This window comes from Protopterus annectens, chromosome 5.part0 (genome assembly GCF_019279795.1).
Source record: "Protopterus annectens isolate FY-2018-M chromosome 5.part0, PAN1.0, whole genome shotgun sequence".
Classification (NCBI taxonomy): Eukaryota; Metazoa; Chordata; order Ceratodontiformes; family Protopteridae; genus Protopterus; species Protopterus annectens.
The window spans coordinates 865249333-865270600 of NC_056735.1; the positions used below are offsets into that span (position 1 = coordinate 865249333).

At 39.1% G+C, this 21268-nt stretch overlaps 1 protein-coding gene and 1 pseudogene across 4 annotated transcripts in view; both read left to right on the plus strand.

Moving 5' to 3' along the window:
• CARS2 (cysteinyl-tRNA synthetase 2, mitochondrial) overlaps positions 1-21268 on the plus strand; it is a 1053801-nt gene that overhangs the window by 500364 nt on the left and 532169 nt on the right. The gene's annotated exons all lie outside the window — the stretch shown is intronic.
• Positions 13011-13467, plus strand: LOC122802865 (annotated as a pseudogene).

Below are 21268 nucleotides of genomic sequence, written 5' to 3' on the forward strand. Positions count from 1 at the left end.
AGATTTTCTGCTGTACCAGAGAAACTGAAAGGAACAGACTAATAATTTTATTAAAGCACAAATAAGCAACTAGACTGGTATTCCACAGCAGAATTTGTTAACTGTAGGGGCACATTGAGTGTTTGTTCCAAACTTCATCATGAGGAAAGCAGCCAAGACCTATATTAGTAAAGATGCAATTATACCAGCAGAAAGCATTGATGCTGACAAAACTGTGGAAGAAGGAAAAGGTATTAAAAATTGGAGACAGCAGGGTGTTTGTGGAAAATGATTATTCACTGTAAGCAGATTAACTTAAGCAGTTGGGGATTGTTGAGAGGCAGGTGTGAAATCTGAGCAAGCTACTGTATCCAGCTGTTTTCAGAATATTCTTTCCTGGAAGATCAAATATATTTTTGGGTGCAGATTAGGCTAAGAGGAAATAAAAAAATGTTTAGGGAACAAAAAGTCAGCCAGCAAACAGAAGGGGCTGTACTTATTCTTCTAACAATAAAGTTCATAGAATGTCTTTGCCATTGAAACCTTTTTCAGTGTTACAAAGGAAAATGCTTGAGAGACAGGAAAAATGCACAAGTGTTGACTGGAAAAATCAGGAGTATCTTGGACTTGAAACAGAGACTGGTGTTGAGGCTAGAGATGAACAGGATGAAGACCAGAACACTGAAATTATTGAATAAATGAGAGACTATAAAGCATCAGTCACATTAGTGAAATATGGCTTTGCAAGAAAAAATGGCTGAGACAGACTGGACTTTTGCTCTCTTTTTTAAAGAAAAATTTGATCTTAAAACTAAAAAATGTAATTTTTTTCAATCTATCCTTGAATCAAGTGCTATTGTTAACACATCAAAATCACTCTGAGAGCTTCTTATATAATTTTAATATTTTTCACAAAATGGTTGTCTGTGGGGCTTGACATATCAATGTGATCTTGTTTTTCTTTAAGATTTTCTCTTTCCTATAATCCATTCAAAGTCTGTATTATTTGAGTCATGATAGATGTAAGGAAGTAGCGGTGTATTGCCATCCCAGCAACATATAATGGGATTAGTGTCAATCACTGTCATCATATATACCTTCTGTAAGAGGACTGCTTCTTTTATTTCTTGAATGACCCTCATTTGTGTGTGACTCAGTGCTTGTTTTGCAGTATACTAAGGATTTATACAGCTGCAAACAAAACAGTAGCTGGATTGCAAGCCTTTGTTCAAAGTATCTTTTTGTAGTCCAAGATAAATTGACAGTTGCCTCTCCCTGCACATACCTCTCAACTGTCCAGATTTTTGCATAATTTCCAGATTTTTAAATCATATTTTTGGTCTGCTCCTCATAAAATTTGTGGTTTTCTGACAAATCAGTGAATATTTAATTTACTAAAAACCTTTTATTCTAGCTACTTTCTAAGTTTATAAATTATTTAAAGTATTTAAAATTATTCCTATTTTTTGGCCTTTGTCCCCACCATTACTTTTGGCTTTGGCCAGATTGATTGTGCCAAGAAGTTGGGAGGTATGCCCCTCCACTTTTTCTGAGGCGTGAAAACTGCAGTTTTGCAGTTCCATGTGTAAGTGACAGCTGCTATTGGAAAAGAAAGCAAGTACCAAACGACGACAGCTTATCCAAGTAGCTAAATGGATTCCAAAAAGCAGCAAATCCAAAATCCACAACAAAAAGCTTGAAATCCAACCTTCTTATAGCAATAAATAAATAAATAAGAATAGTTTAACAGCAAAGCTTTCAAGTTATAAACATTTTCTCAATGCATAAAATCAATCAACTGCATCACTTCCTAAATGCACAAGTCTTTATCAGATAAGCCAGCCTGTCAAAATAGAATCTATGCATCATATGGTATACATCTGAAACCATTATTTAAAATTATATGTATGAACAACATATTAAGGACTCCAATGACTTTTGAGTGCCCTATATCATTGGTCTAAAGGTAACGTATTGAGTGATATTATTTTAGTTACTATGGATATTAAATAATTGTTTACTGTTGTCCCTAATGAATATGGTATACAGTCCATGAGAGAGTATTTGTGTGTTTATAGTAGTTTCTCATCTGCAAAAATAGAAACGCTTTGCTTAATGGCAGATATTGTTCAGAATAACAGTTTTCCTATTTAATGTTTTTTTTTCCAATAAAATTTGTATTAGCTTTTACAGGAACATGCAAAATACAGTCTGACTTAAAGGCAAACACTGACAATCACAGTTGTAAATCCCATATAATTCCTAAAACAAATACTATTTACATGACAATTATATACACTAATTACATAACAGTGCTACTAAACTGTAGTGTGAGAGGAGCTAGAAAGACCCATAACGATCCATTTCAACAAAATAAGGGGAGAAAAACCAAAAGAAGTGGATATGGGCATCTAGCTGAATATAAATACAAGGTTGAATGTTTAAATATCACCAAACTACACCTGATTCTCTAGAATGTGATCAAAGATAAGTTTCCAGAATTTCTGATAATACGCTTGTTTGCTTGCATTCCTAATAATAAGTTTTTGAGAGGCAATGTATGTAGTAGCCATGTTTTTGAATCCATTCCATAAGAGCTTGGTGCAGTGTAGCCATTTTTTTATGTAAATCTTAATTAGCATACACATAGTGATTAGCACATGATACTTTAATTTTGAAAACTTGAGGTCTGTGATATGAAGAATTGCTAATTCCCAAGATAGGGTCGATTTTTGATAAACCATTTTTTCCAAGTGTACTTTTAGGGAGCACCAAAGCTTGTGTGTATGTTTGCAGAACCAAAGGGCATGTATGAGGTCTGCATGGGGGAAGGAACAACATGGGCAAGAAGGGGAGACTTTGGGATCAAACGTATTTAAAATAGAGGGGGGTATAGTAATTATTGTTGTTGATCTTTATTGTTTGTTGATCATTAGTTGCGTGAAGACAAGTTTTTTAAAAGGGGATAACTTAAAAGTAGATTTGATTGCTTTAATCTTCTGTTCTTCAGTGAAGTCACTTCCTAGTTGATCCCAATATTTAGAAAATAGCAGTAAGGATTCATATTTCATGGCTCTAATTAGCTTGTAAGTATTTTATAACATTCTTTTCTTGTTTAACAGGCTTTCCAATATCTCTGCTAAATTAGATATATCTTTTTCATTGAGGGGGCAGCTATAGTTATTGTTAAAATCATCTCTCTGATCTGGCATAGAATAATGGTGTATTTTTTACAGACTTTCAAAACACTTCTTAGTTCTTGTGAGGTTTTATCTCTGTGTTTATGGATGTCCCATAACATACAGTCTTTAATAGCCGGGTAATCTGTGAGATTTAGTAAATTATTGTTGATGTTGCTGTTAGGGTTCATATGGATAAGTTGGATAAAAGGTAGTGCCTCATCCAGATTCAGGAATTTTATTGGGTCTTGAAAAGTCTTAACCCTCAGCTTAAGAGTATTGTTTATCTTGTTGGACCTAAGATTTGATGAAGTTAAGAAAGGAAAGGTTTTGGGGTTTATATTATTGGTGATCAGATGTTTACACCAGAATTACCTATGATGGGGCCAGGTGTCTTTTTGAGGGCAAAAGTTTGAGATTGAGATGTTTCTGTTAGCACAAATGATCCAGTAATAGAAATCTGGTAGATTGAGACCTCCTTTCTCTTTCGGGTAAGATAGTTTTAGACAGCTTGTTCTGACTGATTTAGGAAACCAAACAAATTTGGATAATTCTTTATTAATTCTTAAGAAAAAGTTGTTAGGGATGGCAAGGGCTGAGGCATTGAAGTGATATAATTTAGGAAGAATGTTCATCCTGATAATTGCTGCTTTAGACAGCATATATATTTTCATCTGTTGCCATCTATGCAGGTCTTGTGTAATATTAAACCAAGCTTTAAGTAAGTTGTTCTCAAACATGGATGTGTGATTATGTTAAAATGTTAAGCCTAGATATTTGAAAGAGTAGACTACTTTGAAAGAAGGGTCTGAAAATAGATGTTCTTTATGGTGTAATGGTTAATGGGGAAAGTAAGGGATTTCTTTTGATTGACTCTAGTTTGAGATTTTCAAGAACTCATTTATTGAGGCAACTATTTTCCTAAGGTGTGTGCTAGTGTTCAAAGTATATATTTAAGTCATCATCAAAAGCGGATAGAGTTACTTTGGTATTTAGAAATCTGGAAATAGAGTGGAAGATTTTTGTGAAATATGGAGAAAGTAGGGCTCTATGTATAGATTAAATAGGAGAGGAAAAAGGGGACAGTCTTGCCTCATTCCATTAGCTAATCTAATGGGTTTGGAAAATGTTTTGTTGATGTAGAGGTACGTAAAAGAATTATTTATAGGGATTTTATTAAATTAATAAGTTCTTCGGGGATGTAGAATTGGGATAGAGTTGAAAATAGGAAATTCCAATTGACTCTATCAAAGCCTTACAGGCATAAAGAACTAAAACATACCTTGGATTTTTCTCAAATTTAGTAAAATAGATCATAAAATCAAGGGTTAGAGTGTTATCCCATATATGTCTGTTACACACAAAACCAGACTGCTCAGAGGATATGATAGAGGGCATAACTTTAAGTCTCTCAGCTAGAAGTGAGGATAAAATTTTCATATCCACGTTAATCAGAGAGATTGGTCTGTAGTTGTGCGAATTAGATTTGTCCAGGTTGTTTTTAGGGATAAAGATTGTTTTTGAGTGTTTAAATACTGATCGGTTATGCCATTTAGTTTAATGTAGTTGTATACTTTTAAAAGGATAAAAGACAGTTTTTGGTTAAATGTTTTATAAAAGTCTGTGGTGTATCCGTCCAGGCCCGGGGCTTTACCTGATTTTAAATTTTCAATAGTGTTGATTATTTCTTGTTGTTCAAGTGGGGCAATGAGGAGCTCTCTTTGGTTCCCGCTTAAATTGGGGAATGCGAGGTTTTTAAAGAATCGCTCAAATTCTATCATAGCAGCTTATTGAACATCCAACCCATATATTTCTGAATATATTAACTGGAATATTTCTAATATTTGAGAATCTGACTTGTATATCTTATCTTGGTAGTGCAGTAAAGAGATCCTAGAGACTTCTCGTTTATCTTCAATTAACCTGGCCAGTGTTTTAGATGGGACTTGCGCCCATTTGGAGTATTTGGCTATGGACCTTAGTTCATAGAGTGAGTAGTTATACTGGTGAAGGTCAAATAGTTTTAATTGTGTGGCATTAATTGCATTCTCTAGATAAGGATTATTGTTCAGTTGATACTTCGTTTCTAACTCCTTAAGTTCAGCCATTAACTTAGCTTCTATCTCTTTAGCCATTTTTTTATAATAAGAGGCTTTTTGGATTAGAATTCCTTTAAGCTTCACCTTACAGGCGATCCATTGTACATCATACAGTATACTAGTGGTCTCTTAAGTTCTCCTCTAGTTACGTTAGAATACCCAGTATCTCTTGTTTAACATCTGGTTTCAATAAATTGTTTAAAGATCAATTTCCCTTGTTGATCTTACTTGGCGTAAAGTCAGACGGCGTTAATATCAAGTTATCTTTGAATGGTCAGATAAATATCTGGGATCGGAGTAGTATTTAACTTCCCCTTTTAACAGGGCCTCAGAGATGAGAAAGAAATCTAGCCTTGACCAAGACTTATGGCATTTAGAATAATATGTATATATATTGCTTTCATCTATGTCTGCTGCAAAGGAAATAGGATCAATAAGGCATAGGTCCATCATGAGTTCAGCTAGGACATTTGAAGCCTGGTGATTTTGTGGAATTGTGTTACTAGTACGGTCTAAACACAGGTCAAGTACTGCATTCCAGTCTCCACCTACAGTACGATAATGGTCTTGATAGTTACATAAGAGATTATAGATTTCCATGACAAAATCTTGTTGTCTTTGGCAAGGGCCATAAACATTGAGGACGAGGACTGTTTTCCCAGCAAAGGGACTTGGGGCTATGAAGAAACACCATGTACCATTAGGATCAGAGTTATGTTCGATGATTGATTCCTGAAATGAGTTTTTGATTATAATAGTTACACCTTTAAAATTAGTGCTGTCCCCAGCAGCAATGATAGATTTTACCCACTTTCTGTTCATGTCCCCTCTCTAATCATCTTTAAACATGTGGGTTTCTTGTAAAAAAACATATGTTTGCTTTAGATTTGAAAATTAGGTGCATCAACAGTTTTTTTTCTTATTTTTATCTTGCACGCCTCTCACGTTCCATGACTCTAATGTATACATCTCTAAAGTTTAGATTGTAATCTGAGCAGTATCCTTTTTTGATCTAAGGTGTTTGTTTATTTTACAGACTCCAGGATTGATTTCTCTAGATATATTAAAAAACATCTTTAGTTTAATAGCACTTGACTCTTTCAAAACTAACCTAGTGCCTAACCACCTAACCAACTTATTTGAAAGAGCTTGAAAAAGGAAGGTAGCAAGAATAATCCAGATTAAGTAATGTGTTAAAGAGATAAGAATGTAACCTACAGATAAAGTTCTAATTAACCTTAAACTAATATACAGTATTTGACTGTCCCTCGATTAGTCATCCTTTACTCTGCTTACCATATCCACTAGCTTCCTGTATGTAATATTTGCTAAACCTATAAACTAAAAAGAAAAAAAAGAGGATACACATTTAATAATGCTTAACTATAATTCCTATTGACTGAAAAGGGTAATATAATTATGGATTAACTTAGTTTCTAGAGTAGGTAATACTGAAGGGACTTAGTAGTGACTGACCTCCAGTTGGGCTGGAGACCTTGTGTAAGACATGTTATCCGCCTTAGGACTGTCTTATCAGCGACAATGAATTATTCCCTTGAAGAAAGTATTTAAATTAGACTATGCTGTTGTGTGACCGAGCCGTACTTAAAACAAGTATAAAAATCATAAATAGCTCCTATTATCCAAGGTGAAGTAGGGTCAAATATGAGCAAAGAGATAAGAGGATATCTTAGTAAGCAGTAAATTAAAGTGTCTCTATGAGATAAGCATCTGCAGCAACTAAAGTATAGTAACAGCTTCTAAGATAACACTATCACTGTCTATAACAAACTAAGAATATGACAAAACATATAATCCCATTATAAACCACGGGAAATGAATGTAATCACTTGTAACTGTATAATAAGATCACAAGAGTGCTAGTCAGGGTATGTCATGTCCTAATTAATCCCTGCTACTTATCTCAGATGAATGTTGTCACCTAAATATTACAAGATAAGTGATAACCTTGAACATGTGCAGGTCGAATGTCAGTAACATGTACTGATAGCAACATAGCTCAGAATAGAGCTGTACGACACATACCCACTTCCCCATCTTCACAGAACAGAATGTTGAGAACAGCAATGGGAAAATACCCAGGCAATAAAGCACAAATATAACACCATGCAATGTATAATAAATATAAACTGTTAAACAGTCAATAAAGATGTCAGGTCGCGTCAAAAACATTAAAAAAAACACATTATAATGAACACCAAGATTTGAACTGTCTAGTCAATTTGATATCTTCATCAACCAAGATATGGAAAAACGAGATAAAGAGGTCTGGGAAGTGTTAGTGAGCATAAGCTCTATAATCTTTAGGCACCACAGCATTGGATATCGACAATAATGGCCTGAAATGCCAGGTTATCCTCAAGTCATACTAGCTAAATCAAGAATGGAGTAACACCAGAAAAAATACTAATATTCCTTTTCCTGTTTTTTATATAGCATGCCATCATTCCAGCAAGAAATACACCTAGTGGTGAAGTTTCTTCATTCCAGCAACTCAGCGCTATGTCGATGGTTTGAACTTCTTTTCTATGTATCATAGTATCTGTAGATACGTACATTCGAATAGCATGCTTCCTAGAAGTGTTTATATGAGTGTTATTAGAAGCCAAGTTTTGAGAGATAGCAGACTGATTACATTGAGAGTTAATTTTATAAATGAGATGGAAAATATGGATGAAGATTTTTATACTAGAGGCTATGGCATTGAACTGATAAAAAAACAATATGGATTTTGTGGTTTCTGTACATGAAAAAACTAGGTCACCGTAATTATTCTGAGTTGAATAATGATTATAGAAGTAATAGGCAACATAGAACGTGTACTCTGGGATACATTACTAAATATAACAGGCACACTAACTTGATTAGGAAAATAATACAAAAAAAATGGATGATATTAAAATCTAATCCAGAAGTTTAAAAAAGTAGTGGGTGAGGAGCCACATTTTATCTTTTAAAAAGAAAAGAATCTTAAACAACGTTTATGCTATAAAAATTTGGCATTAACTCGACCATGGAAATGCTTATTAATAATAAAGGTACAATTCCTTACTATAACAACTTATATTGTATCTATATGTTTAGATAATGAATATATACATCCTGTCACTAATCAAAAGTTTATATTCAATGTATTTGCAACTTGTTATATGGAGAATGTAACATATTTTGCTAGCTGTATGAAATTTGATTGTTCCTATGTAGGAAAAACAAATCAAAAACTTAAAGAATTTGTTCTCACTTATTGGATGTTCATAGATGGGTTGATCCTAATGCGCTAAGTAAACATGTTATGCAAAAGGGTACATATATTTAAGTTTACGGTTCTCCAGAAGATTTGTATGAATAAACATGGAGGCAATTTACTGAATAAGACTGAATTAGCTGAATATAAATGGATTAATTATTTTAGAGCTGACTTGTTACCAAGATTAAATAATATGAATAGTATTGAACCAGTTTTAAAGCTCAAACACGGTTATTTATAATCAAATATACTATTTTAAACCTGGCTATACACACACACACACACACACACACATATATATATTTTTATATTTATGTATTTATATTTATATATTTATAGATATTTGTATCTACATACAGTAAAACCCTCAGTTAACCGGCACCCATGGGGATTGGTAGACACCGGATAACTGTAGTTTCTAGTTGCTTGAGAGTTACTATTAAAAATAGGCCTGAGTAATACTGTACCCTATACTGTTTGGTTTGACTTGTTCTCAGGATGGGGAGAGAGGGAATTTATCCCTATCTTCCTTTTTAAAACTCTAAAACTCTAAAAACGTAAGGTATGTTTCTGCAGGGGAAAACAAAGTGCAACACATGAAAATTGTACTATATTTCTTTGATTTTTTTTTTTTGCCGGTTGCTTGAGTTCTGGTTAAATGAGAGTTTACTGTACTTGTATTTATGTTTACATGTACTTATGTAGTTGTTCATACATATAATTTTTAGATAATTTTAAATATTTCTAAATGGATTTAATGTGTAATATGTGATAGGTGGATTCTATTTTAATAGGGTGGCTTGTCTGATTAAAAGCTTGTGTATTTAGGAAGTGATGTATTTGATTGATTTTATGCATTGTAAAAGAGTTTTTATAAGCTTTGCTATTAAACTATTATTTTGCTATAAGATGGTTGGATTTCAAGCTTGTTGTTGTGGATAATGGAAAAAGGAAAGGATTTGAAAGTTATTCTGTTCCCCAGTGCAGTGGAAAGATTTTTATTATATATGTGCGTGTGTGTGTGTGTGTGTGTGTGTATATATATATATATATATATATATATATATATATATATATATATATATATAGATCTAGATATATCTTATATGTGTGTGTGTGTGTGTATATATATATATATATATATATATATATATATATATATATATATTATATCTTACAGTGATTTTTTTTTTAAAGTACAGGAAAATCACTTCTACAAAACTGACTCCTTGATAATGAGACATTTTTCTGTTCCACATTCCCTGCAGTGTGAAGATTTTTGGGGTGCTGAATATTATAGGAAATACTTTGTCAGTAGCATTTGTTTTGTAACTAATGTTATGTTCTTTTTTACTCTGTGCTATGCTGTTCTGCAATTCTGCAGCAGAATATTACAAACTATATATTCCTTACCTTTGGATTGTGGCACAGATTTCTTCTAGCATTATGTTCTCCTCTTTTGATGTTATTCTGCTCATTATCTGATTTTTTAAATGTAAAACACAATCTCTCTTCAGCAAAACTGACTCCTTTATAATGCCCAAAGTTCTACTTATGCTCTAGGCTGTGTAAGGCACAGAACATTGTGTACTTAGGAGAAAACTGCACTCCTGATGGTTACAACCATGAGTGAACTGAAACATGCAGCTTCACATTCCTGTTCCACTAACTGAATTTGTGATATCTGGGAGTAGGTGCAGAGGACTGAAGTTCTATTTCCAGGGCTAAGAGTACATGGTTTTAATCTTTCCATCTTCATCTTCCCACTGTGTGACCTTAAGCAAGTCACTTAACTAAGCAGTGCTTTCGGGCTATTGGGAATTTGGGCTAGGCTCCCAATGGTTTCCTGGACTACATGCATAGCAACCATCGCAGTACTGTTTCTATGTTATGCTTCTACAGTCTGTTATTAACTGTGATAGATATGGGTTTCAATAAATGTCCAAAAAAATTCATAACGTTTTACTGCATGTTAGCCTTTCCTGTAATGTTTTTTCCCAATCATAACTGCACTGATGATGTGTTTAATGTACCAAACATTTCCTTTCTGCAGTGTCTTTTCCTGCTCCATTGCATTCCATTTTCAGTCCACTTCCCACAGTTGACTATAGCATATTACACTATCTCTGAAATTCTCTGGCTCTTTTACATTAATTTGTCATTGGTGTACGTTTTACCATATGCATAGTTTCCCCAGGTTACTGTCTGCCAAGCAGTTCTGTAATCATCTCATGTGACATGGTGTGTATAACTACTTTAGCACTGCTTACTGCAATTAAAGAGGACATTGAGCACTTAGCAATATGTCACGGTACCTCTGGCAAACTCCACAATTGTCAAACTATAAAATATCTATGTTTTTATGGCCCATTGCATGTTTTCTTTCTGTCTGACACATCTTGACACATGCTGCAAGTATTTATTTTAACTCATTCAGCACAAGTTTAAGAAAATAAGGTTGACCATAATTTGTTGAATAACAGATGGCTGTCCATATTTTAAATCAAGTGCATTATTTTTTCAAATTAAATTTCTTTATATTGTATAACACAGCTTGACTCCTACTTTCTTTGAAAACATGCATTAGTACTGCCATGTATTAAACATTTTCAATACAATGGTTTATTGACTAAATGAACACAGGCAATGCCATTGAAACAAGCACAACATGCCTGTCAATTAAAGATGGCCCATTCACAACGTTACATTTTCACTTTCACAGTGTTAAAAAGGAACAGCGCAAATTCAAGAATATCTGCTCATTATCTGTTTTCTCTATCCACTGCACAGCCTTAAGAAGCACAGTATGCTGATAATGCACTTAATATTTTAAGAAGCATTCCTCTGGAATAGGCTTCAAATCCATATGAATCAGAGCACTTCCATGATCCTGTTTAAGCACAACCTGGATGACTGGATGGGAAACCATAAATTTCTGCCTGGGATTGCTCCGGCTTCTCTCCTGGACATGGGTAGTCCTTGCTAGTAAAACCTTGGGCATAGACGATATCTCTTATCTAGTATTTTGTTGGGATTTAACGGATAGGCCTGTAAAGACCCCCGGGTCAATAGCCTAGTAACATCCTATGAACCTATGAGCCTAGTGTACTTTGTCAGACTATTTGTCCTGCTGTTTTTCCCAGTGTTGCACAGGAACTGCTGCATCACATTGACTCCTGTCTTTTACATACTTCAACTCCATCTTGTCTGCTGCCTGGGTTATGCTTTTAGTTTTCCCATTCATTTTAAATGTCATTTGTTTTCCATACATAGCACTGCTTGCCATATGTACATGTGTAATACGTGAATGCAATACTCAAGGAAATAAAGTTAGTAAACTGATTAATAAAAAAATGGAGTGTTTGGTTTCCTTGTGTCAGTGTTTCACCCTCTCTTTGCTTGGTAGTTTAGTTATACTCTGTCTCACCTGTACTATGTGCTGGATTCTGTGTCTAGTGTATATGGAGCTGAAAATTGTAAGTGGTTTATTTAGTGTTTCAGTAGCATATGATATCAGACTAAAGTAGAAATAGAATTGGCAGGGCCTGTTTCATACATGAATACCTGGAGCTTCAGCCCCATTATTCCCATTGTTTATTTACTTGCTTGTTTGCATTTGTTTACTGGGAAAGTCCGACTGGGAATTAAAACCTATTTTCAGTGGATAACCATGAAGAGAAGCTTTATGGCTATATATACACAACAGTATTATGATGATGTGCAAAAATGTATTAAAGCAAAAGCATTTATGTATTTACAACAGAGATGTCTCAAGATGTAAATAATTAATTAACTGCACTGTGCAATACAGATACGTTAAAGTTAGTCTTTTATTCCATTTTTTTTTCACATGAAAAGCTACATAACTGTAGCTGGGGAGGTGAACTGTCACTAGTTATATATACATGAATGCGCACGTACTTACACACACATAAAATCTGTTTCTCCATTACATGCACACACGTATATTTCTGTACATACATGTAAGATGTGTGCTTACGTATGTACTGTGTATGTATGTGTGTATATATACATATATATATATATATATTTATATATATATATATAGAGAGAGAGAGAGAGAGTTAAAGTACTTCTGATTTCCCTTTCCTTATGTTTTAACCTGATAGATCTTTGAGCAGGAGTCTCAGAATCTTACATGTAGCATGAAAGCAGCTTGTCAGTGCAAAATCAACTTTCGACTTATATCAAGCTGGATTGTATCTTTATTTGATGACATTCAGAAATTCATGTTCACTGTGACAGTAGAAACAGTAGTGGAGCAGGTACTTTATAGTTTTTGAGTGTAGGAAACCAGGCCCTTTGGGTTAAAGGGAAAGGGTAGCACGTGGTGGTGTGGTTTTTATCTTCCCGGTTCCCGCTGCTGAATATTACTGATGTAAACAACTAATGAGTTTGCAAAATACAGTTGTGACCAAAGATTGTATTAAGAAGGAATAACCAAGATAAATTGCGGTGCCAGAAATGGCAGAGAGACCAGAAGATTTAAACCTTCCCAATACTGTAATCACCAGTATCATTAAGGAGGCTTTTCCTGAAGGAATGAATATTTTGGAGGTCCACAGTGCCATATCCCAAGATGCTAGTGTTTTTAATCTTTATGCAACTTCCTGTGCCAATAATTTTGCAATGAAAGGAAAACAGAAAGCACTAAATGCTGGTGATGTTCTAGCAGCCGTGGAAGAGATGGAATTTCAGCGGTTCATTAACCCTCTGAAGGAGGCTTTGGAAGCCTACAGACGAGACCAAAAAGGGAAGAAGGGAAGCATCAGATCAGAAGTGGAAAGACAAGGACAAGAAGCCAGAGTCCGGGGAGCAAGATAAGAGCCATGAGGAAGAAAGTGAGGAGGAAGAAGACAAGATGGAGGAAGAAGTGCAGAAAGAGGGTGAGAATGAAGAGGAAGATGATTTGGACAACTGATTCCCTGGATGGAGAGATGCACTGTTTTACGTGATGGCCATATCCAACTACATAGTAACACTTCTATCCAGTTACTTTTAAGCTGATTTCACATTTCACTGTGTTTTTATTTTTCTTATACTTGCTTATTTTTAGTATTTAATAGTTTTAAACCTGTCCATGGTAGACAAGCTTTGCTTTGTTTCTGCTGTTATGTTTTAATAAAAGGGGACATAGCATGTGTATGATAAAATAAATTCAGCTATTTCTGTATCCCGAAAAGCCAAAATACCGAAGACCAGAAGATTGAGATAAGGAAGAACCTCACAATCACGAATCGCATAAGTATTCCCAGGCAAGTGAATACTTGCCCAAAACAACAGTAAATCAGAGCACACCAGCTATAACCCACTTAGGTGGGGGGGCTACACCCCCCTGAGATATATACCAACTCCTGGATTGCACTACAGTGGAGAAAGGGCATAATGTCCCTTGTGGACAAGTGTTTACTTGCCCTGGGTATATTTACGCGATTCATGATTCTGAGTTTTGTCCTTCTCGTTTCAATCTTCTGGTCTTCAGTATTGTGGCTTTTCGGGATATAGAAGTAGGCCTATTCAGCTCTATATCATGGTTGCCATCAACATATACATTTCCTCTATAGACTAGGAAATGCTCATCCACTCCACCTGTGTAAGGACTGACTTAGTCAGTTGAAGAAGTCTTTTCCCATGAATTTGTGCACCAGATATGCATCATTCCCTGGAAGGATGTCATAAGATCACAAGAAAGCATAAAATTCCATGTGAAGTTGTTAAATCTCGACGTTTATTCTCACTGATCGGTTCGGAGCCGATCCTCGGCTCCGACACGGCCGATAGCAAAGCTCAAGGTTTGCCAGTAGCTCAAGACCAAGCCCCTTATCCCACAATGCACTGCTGGAATTACCTCAGATCTAGTTTGCCGCGGTAAGAGAGATCTCGGTGATCCATTTAGCTCGGACCATTTTGATCAATCGCAAGTTTTAAAAAACTTTTTTCTTCTCGTTTTGAGAGATTATTCATATTTAGTGTGTGTGTGTGTGTGTGTGTGTGTGTGTGTGTGTGTGTGTGTTTCTTGTTGAAAATAATAATAGTTTAAAGTAGGTTAGATTGTAGTGATAGTGCCCTGTGTTGGCTTGTTTTTCTTAGTGTTGGGCCCTTTCTTAGCCCTATTTAGTTTAGCAATTTTCACTTGTTCTTACTATATTGTTTAGTGTGGGCTTAGTTAGCCCTGTATTTAACCTTTACAGGTTAATTTTGTGGTGTGTCTCTCATAAAATGTCGGATGAGAGAGAAAAGTCTCACCCCAAATCGGGGTTTAAGGAATGTCCAGATTGTGGACAGAAAATGTCTGTCACAGATGAACATGTCCAATGTGTTTACTGTCTGGGGGCTAAACACCTCCAAGACTCCTGCAGTATTTTCCACTCTTTTTCATCTAGGGTTCTCTTAGAGAGAAGGAGAAAGCTCATAGATAGGGGGGTTGCTGCAGCATACTTTTTCTGAGGCATTGGGTAGTCAGGAAGGTGCCAGCACTTCTTCTAAATCTTCAAAATTTTCTGATTCTAAACAAACCAAGAAGGCAAAGAGATCAGAGGGTATAGGATCATCGGTTCCACAGTCCTCGGAATCGAGTGTCCGTTTGGTTTGGAGCCACCTCCCAGACTTGGAGCCAGTCTCTGAGGTTCTCTCATCTCCTCTGCTCCAGTCAGCACCTTCGGTGCATTCCTCGAAGTCTTCGGTCAGCCTCTCTGATATGTGCAGAAGCTTCTACGGGCACCAGGACTTGCTAAATTGTTGTTGGCCCCAACCACTTCGTCAGAGCCGAAGACCATTGAACCGGACTAACTACTCCTCCTCTGAGCCGTACTGGACTTTCGGAGCCGAAGGAGCCCGAACCGATGCTTGTTGAACCTATGGAACCGAGACCCACACTGGTGTTATCGGTTCCATCTACCCGGCACCGACCGAGGATGCTAGGAGCCAACACTCTCCTGTCGGGTCTGGGGAGGATAGTTGGACTGATTTGTCGGTGCTGACTCTTCCTCTCGGGGCTTCGGCTCGGATGAGCTCGGCTCCTACCTCGGGCTCGGAGCCCATGGTTTTGGTGCAGGAGGATCGGACGGTCCCTTCGGATCCGTCCACCCCTTCTCATCGGAGCCATGGTTCTTTCGATGCCATGAGGAGAGTCCTGTCTCCTAAGACATTGTCGGCACCAGTTCGGGCTTTCTTCTCCTCTCAAGCTCCTGTGTCTGCTTCTACGTCTACCGGTCCCCCTAAGCGTAGAGACCCCGAGCCTCAAGTGGCCCCACAGGGCATCCCCTGCTCTTCTGAGACCTCCCCAGATCTCCCCACTGAGGAGGTACCCAGGAAGAGGTTGTGCAAGAGGAGGCACTTAGACTCCTCACAGGAGTCTTTGACATCCGACACAGACTTGGATGAGTCAGAAGGGTCCCCTCGATCCCCCTCTGAGGATATCTCCTTTGCAGAGATATTAGAGATCCTTAGTCAGAGGGGTGATTGGCAGTCCAAAACCCCTACTGAGGACGAGTCAGTGCTCTTGAAGGCTTTTGGGTCTCAACCTTCCACTTCTTGGGTGTCTCTGCCTTACGATGAGCTCATGGAGCTGATCTCTCGTAAGGCGTAGGAGTTACTGGAGGCCATGGAACCTGTCCCTCGGAAGCTGAATAAGTTAATCTCTGCCCCGGTGGACAAAGCCTTTTTGACCAAAGGAGTGCCTGTTGATGCCATGGTGGTGGCTGCAGCCACCAAAAAGGAAGAGTCTGAAACATCCACATCTATCCATCCTCCTAACAGAGATTCTAGGATCATGGATAGATATGGGAAATGCATGTTTAGTTCAGCTACTTTTTTTCTGCGATCACTGAACTATTTAACCCATTTTACGAGACTGCAAGGAGATCTCCTGAAAGAGCTAGGAGATACTCTCCAGGGTACGGTAGCTGCAGGGGTTGCCGACAAAGTCAACACACAGCTCGCTACCCTAAACTCGGTTGTAAAATCGTCCATGCGTCTCATATCTTATGCAGCTGATGGTTCAAGTAGAGCCGCTAGTTCATGCATTGCTCTGTGGAGTCGAGCCTGGATGCGTCTGTTCCTTTGCAGAACCCTTTAAGTCTTCCTTTATCATCACCCCACTTGATGGCTCATCACTGTTTGGGCCTAAAATAAAGGAAACTTTAACCAGGTGTGAGCAGGAAGGCAAGACCCTATCTGCCGTTGGAGTCCGTTTTTCTACCCCTACTCGGCCCTACCCCAAGGGCCCTAGGGGAGGGAAAATGTGGTTCTGAAAAGCACAGGGAGCTTCTCAGGACACACTTGGAGAAACCCCCTCTAGAGGCAGAGGAGAGGGTTATAACGGAAGACGCCACCCACGCAGCAGAGGGGGTCCACAGCAACAGGGTGACAGAGTCCGGTTCTCTGGTCAGCCCTACCAGCGCTCCTGAAAGGAGGCCCGGCTGTTCGGCTCTGGAGGCAGTCGGGGGTCGCTTGTCTTTGTACCCAGAAGCCTGGCTAAACATAACATCAGATACATGGGTACAAAGCATCATTTCCAGAGGATATTTCATACTGTTCTCTTCCCCATCTACTCCTGTAAGCAGAATCCCAGATGTTCCACCCAATCTCAGGGAACAAGCAATCGTAGAGGTCCAAACATTGCTAGAAAAAAGAGTCATCCAACCAGTCCCAGCAGACCAAGTTGGATTCGGAACTTACTCAAGATTCTTTTTGGTACCAAAGAAAACGGGGGACTGGAGACCTATCTTGGACCTCAGCAGTCTCAACCAATTTGTAAAGAAAGAGAAGCTCTGAATGGTCACGCTTCAGTCCATTCTTCCCTTCCTAGGGAAAGGCAATTGGATGTGCTCCATAGATCTCAAGGATGCGTACTATCACATAAAGATGAACAGACGCTCCAGGGTCACCTGCATTTCCGTCTGGGAGCCAATCATTACCAGTTTCGAGCCCTGCCCTTTGGTCTCACTACAGCCAGGATGTTCACCGAATGCATGGCAGTGGTCATGGCTCACCTGAGGCATCTATGATTCCAGGTGTTTCCATACCTAGACAATTGGCTTCTCACTGCTACCACCAGGCATCAATTGACTCAGGCAACACAATATACTCTGACACTCTGCCATCAATTAGGCATTGCAATCAACTTCGAAAAGCCTGCCCTATTGCCATCGCAGCATACTGTTTTTATAGGAGCAGAGTTAGATACCTCAACCACCACTCTACATCTTCCAATCAAAAGAGTCTCACTTCTTCGCCAACACGTCGTCTCACTGGTGTCAAAGAACAAAGGTACAGCAGCAGAGGTCTTGAAGTCCTACCAAAAGCTACCGATGCACTCCATGATTCTCATCACAGATTCTTGCAAGAGAGACCTCCAGTGGTGGTTGACGTCTCTTCATGTTACATTCGGAAGACCCTTTGTCCCCCCCTCAGTAGCCACTGTGACCACGGATGCTTCCCTGATAGGGTGGTAGGGGGGAATTTTCAGGGAAAGACTGCCCAAGGCACATGGACAGATCAAGAGTCACATCTGCATATCAATGTTCTGGAGTTGAGAGCCGTACTTCTGGCATTGCAGTACTTTTAGGACTCTCTTCCTCTAGGGACAATTGCAATTCAGGCGGACAACATGTCAGTGGTCTGGTACTTGAACAAACAAGGCGGAACCAAGTCTTACCCCCTTTGTCGAGAAGCACTCAGTGTATGGCAATGGGCTGTGTCATCCCACCATTTTCTGATAGCAACGCACATCCCGGGGAAATCCATTGTGATAGCAGACAAGCTAAGCAGGGCAATACTGTTGCCTCATGAGTGGTCTCTCAATCAATGAGTTGCGGATCTGATTTTCCGCAAATGGGGCCAGCCTTGCTGCGACCTCTTTGCCAGTCACATCAATACCAAATGCAGAAGCTACTTTGCCCTAATACCACCTCCGGGACATTCTCTGAGAGATGCACTTGTACACAATTGGCCTCCAGGTCTCCTATATGCATTCCCACCTATTCCATTGATACCCAAGGTTTTACAGAAAGCAAAGTCGCTGGGAAGGACAGATGTTCTTCGTCTCCCATTGCTGCAGTCCTTACATATGGGTAGTCCGCTGTCCACAATCAGCCCGAGTACCAAAGGGCTAGAACCGGCATCGGTCATCGGCGCCCGAGACTGACGTCAGTACGTGCCAGTACAAATGCGCATGACCGACGCCATATCCTCAGTCTTTCTTGCCGCGTGGTCCTAAGCAGAAGCAGCGTTTGCAAGTGCCGTTCGGCGTTCTGGAATTGTCAGTTTTCGAGTTTCAGACCGGAGACCAAGACCAAGTTGGGCTAAGTACCCCGTTGGGGACACTTTTGTCTTTTTCTTGCCTCAGTATTGACGGATGTCAGAAAAAGTTAATAACTGTATTTCTTGTGGGAAACAGATTCCTCATAGGGATTACCATTCACTCTGTATTCCTTGTTTAGGGCCTGAGCACGACGTTGTTGGGTGTCGCTTTTGTGCTACTTTTAACAAGCGTACTATTAAACGTCGGTTGGACTGTGCTAGGCTCGTGTTTGGTAAGCGTTGTAATTACAACATGCCGAGAGGTCTTTGCGGTCCAAACAGGATGAGTCGTCCGCTCGGACGCCGGTTCTGTAGAACCACCGACTACTTCAGCGGCTCCTTCTGAAAGTTTACCTGAGTCTCAAGGGAGCCTTTGTTACTACAGGAAGTGGCTTCTCCTGTGTTAGGCCAGGCTGAGGGTGCTTCTCAGGTGTCGGTGGTTCCCTCCCCTCATAGGGTTGTTAGGCCTCCTCCTTCTCAAAGCAAAAGCCATTCTAAGTCTAAGTCTGCCCCTGCTGGTGCTAGTCCCCAGGGTCCAGCTCCTAGGAAGCACATGTTAAAGATGGCTGAAGATTTGATTACTTTAATTAGGGGTTCTATGCCCCCCCCTGAGAAGAGGCCCAGGGTAGAGACTGAGTTGGAGGGTTTGGTTCAGTCTTCCAATGAGTCAGATTCCTCTGTGGAAGAACTTCAGGATTTCCCTCCCTATTCTGATTCGGAGGCTGAGGACACTACTCCCTCTCGTCCCCTCCAGAAGATTTTTCTTTCTCTGAGACTTTGCATTCCATGAGGGAACATTTCAAATGGGAAGGCCAGGATTATTCTGATTCTCGTAAAAGGCTAAGAGAATTCTTGTTTTGCCTCAGCATAGGCCCTTGGCTATTCCCCCTGTACTGGATGTTGTTCAGGATGTATTTTCTGAGGCTGCCCTTAACCCAGATTCTCTGCCTCCTGCCCCGGTTAAACCAGATAGATACTACAGGGTTCCGGAAGCTCACAAGTACTTATATAAGAGTCCTAGGGCTGATCCAGAAACTATTTCTCAAGGCCCCAAAGGTGTTAGGGCTTCTGTGGTAAAGAATCCAGTTCCCCTGGACAAGGATGCTAGGGCTCTGGATAGGTGGGGTAAAAAACTGTATACCTCTTCTACTTTGGCTATGAGAGCTTTAAATTGTCAGTTTCATATGCTCAGATATCAAAATTATTTGCTGGGACAATTGAAATGTAAAGTAGATGCTTTAGCCGAAGGTATTGACTGTAAGGAGCTTCAGGATTTAGTGCATGCTTCAGACCAGGTTGGTAAGCATTCTTTGCAGTGTGGTTTTGATGCTTTACAAGCTTCTTCCAGGGTGGCTGCTACTAGTTCAGTTGTTCGCAGGCATGCCTGGCTTAAAGATCAGACCTTGTCAGAGCATGTTAAGGCTCGAATTATGGATGCTCCTCTGCAATCTGATGTTCTTTTTGGCCCTCCAGTAGAATCAGTTTTGAAAAAAATGGAGGAAAAAGCTAAGTCTATGCAGACAGTTAAGGACTTTTTACAGGTTCAGCCCCCTAAGTTCAGTAGGAATTGGCCTGCTAAGGGATGGTCTTTCCTCTCTTGGATTTTCAATCTAGGGGCAGGTCGAGGCGAGGTAGAGGTAGGGTTTCCTCTCAGGGCCCTGTTACTTCTAGGACTTTGAGTTCTTCTACCCCTTCTGCTGGGGAGGGCAGGGGTCAGTCCTTTCGGAAACAGACCCAATGACCTGTGTCTTCAGCTGCCGGACTCTGCTTTGCTGGCAGCTCCTCTAGGAGGAAAACTGGGACTTTTCAAAAGGAATTGGCATTTGGTTACCCAAGACAAATGGGTATTGGATATAATAAATCAAGGCTACAAATTTTATTTTCACACATTCCCTCCTTTCAAAGGTATGCCGGATGTGCCTCATCAGCAAAGACTGGAAGCACAGGCACAAATTTCTTCTCTGCTTCAGTTGGGAGCAATACAGGAAGTTCCTTCTGCGGAAAGAGGCACAGGGTTTTATTCCCGTCTTTTCTTAGTGCCAAAGAAAGGAAATACTTGGAGACCAATTCTGGATTTGTCCATTCTAAACACCTTTCTGGAACTTCCAAAATTCAAGATGTTAACACTACAACAACTGTTGCCTATGCTGGGCAGAGATCACTGGATGGTAACTTTGGATCTCAAAGAGGCCTATCTTCACATTCCTATCAGGCCCAGTTGCAGGAAATTCCTGAGATTTCGGAATGGGAATTTGCATTATCAGTTCTCTGCATTGCCCTTTGGCTTGTCTACTGCACCCAGGGTATTCACAAAAGTCCTGGCTCCAGTAATAGCCTTTCTCAGACTAAAAGGAATTCAAATTTATCCTTATCTGGACGACTGTTTGATTCTGGCTCAAGGCAAGCACGAACTTCTTCAA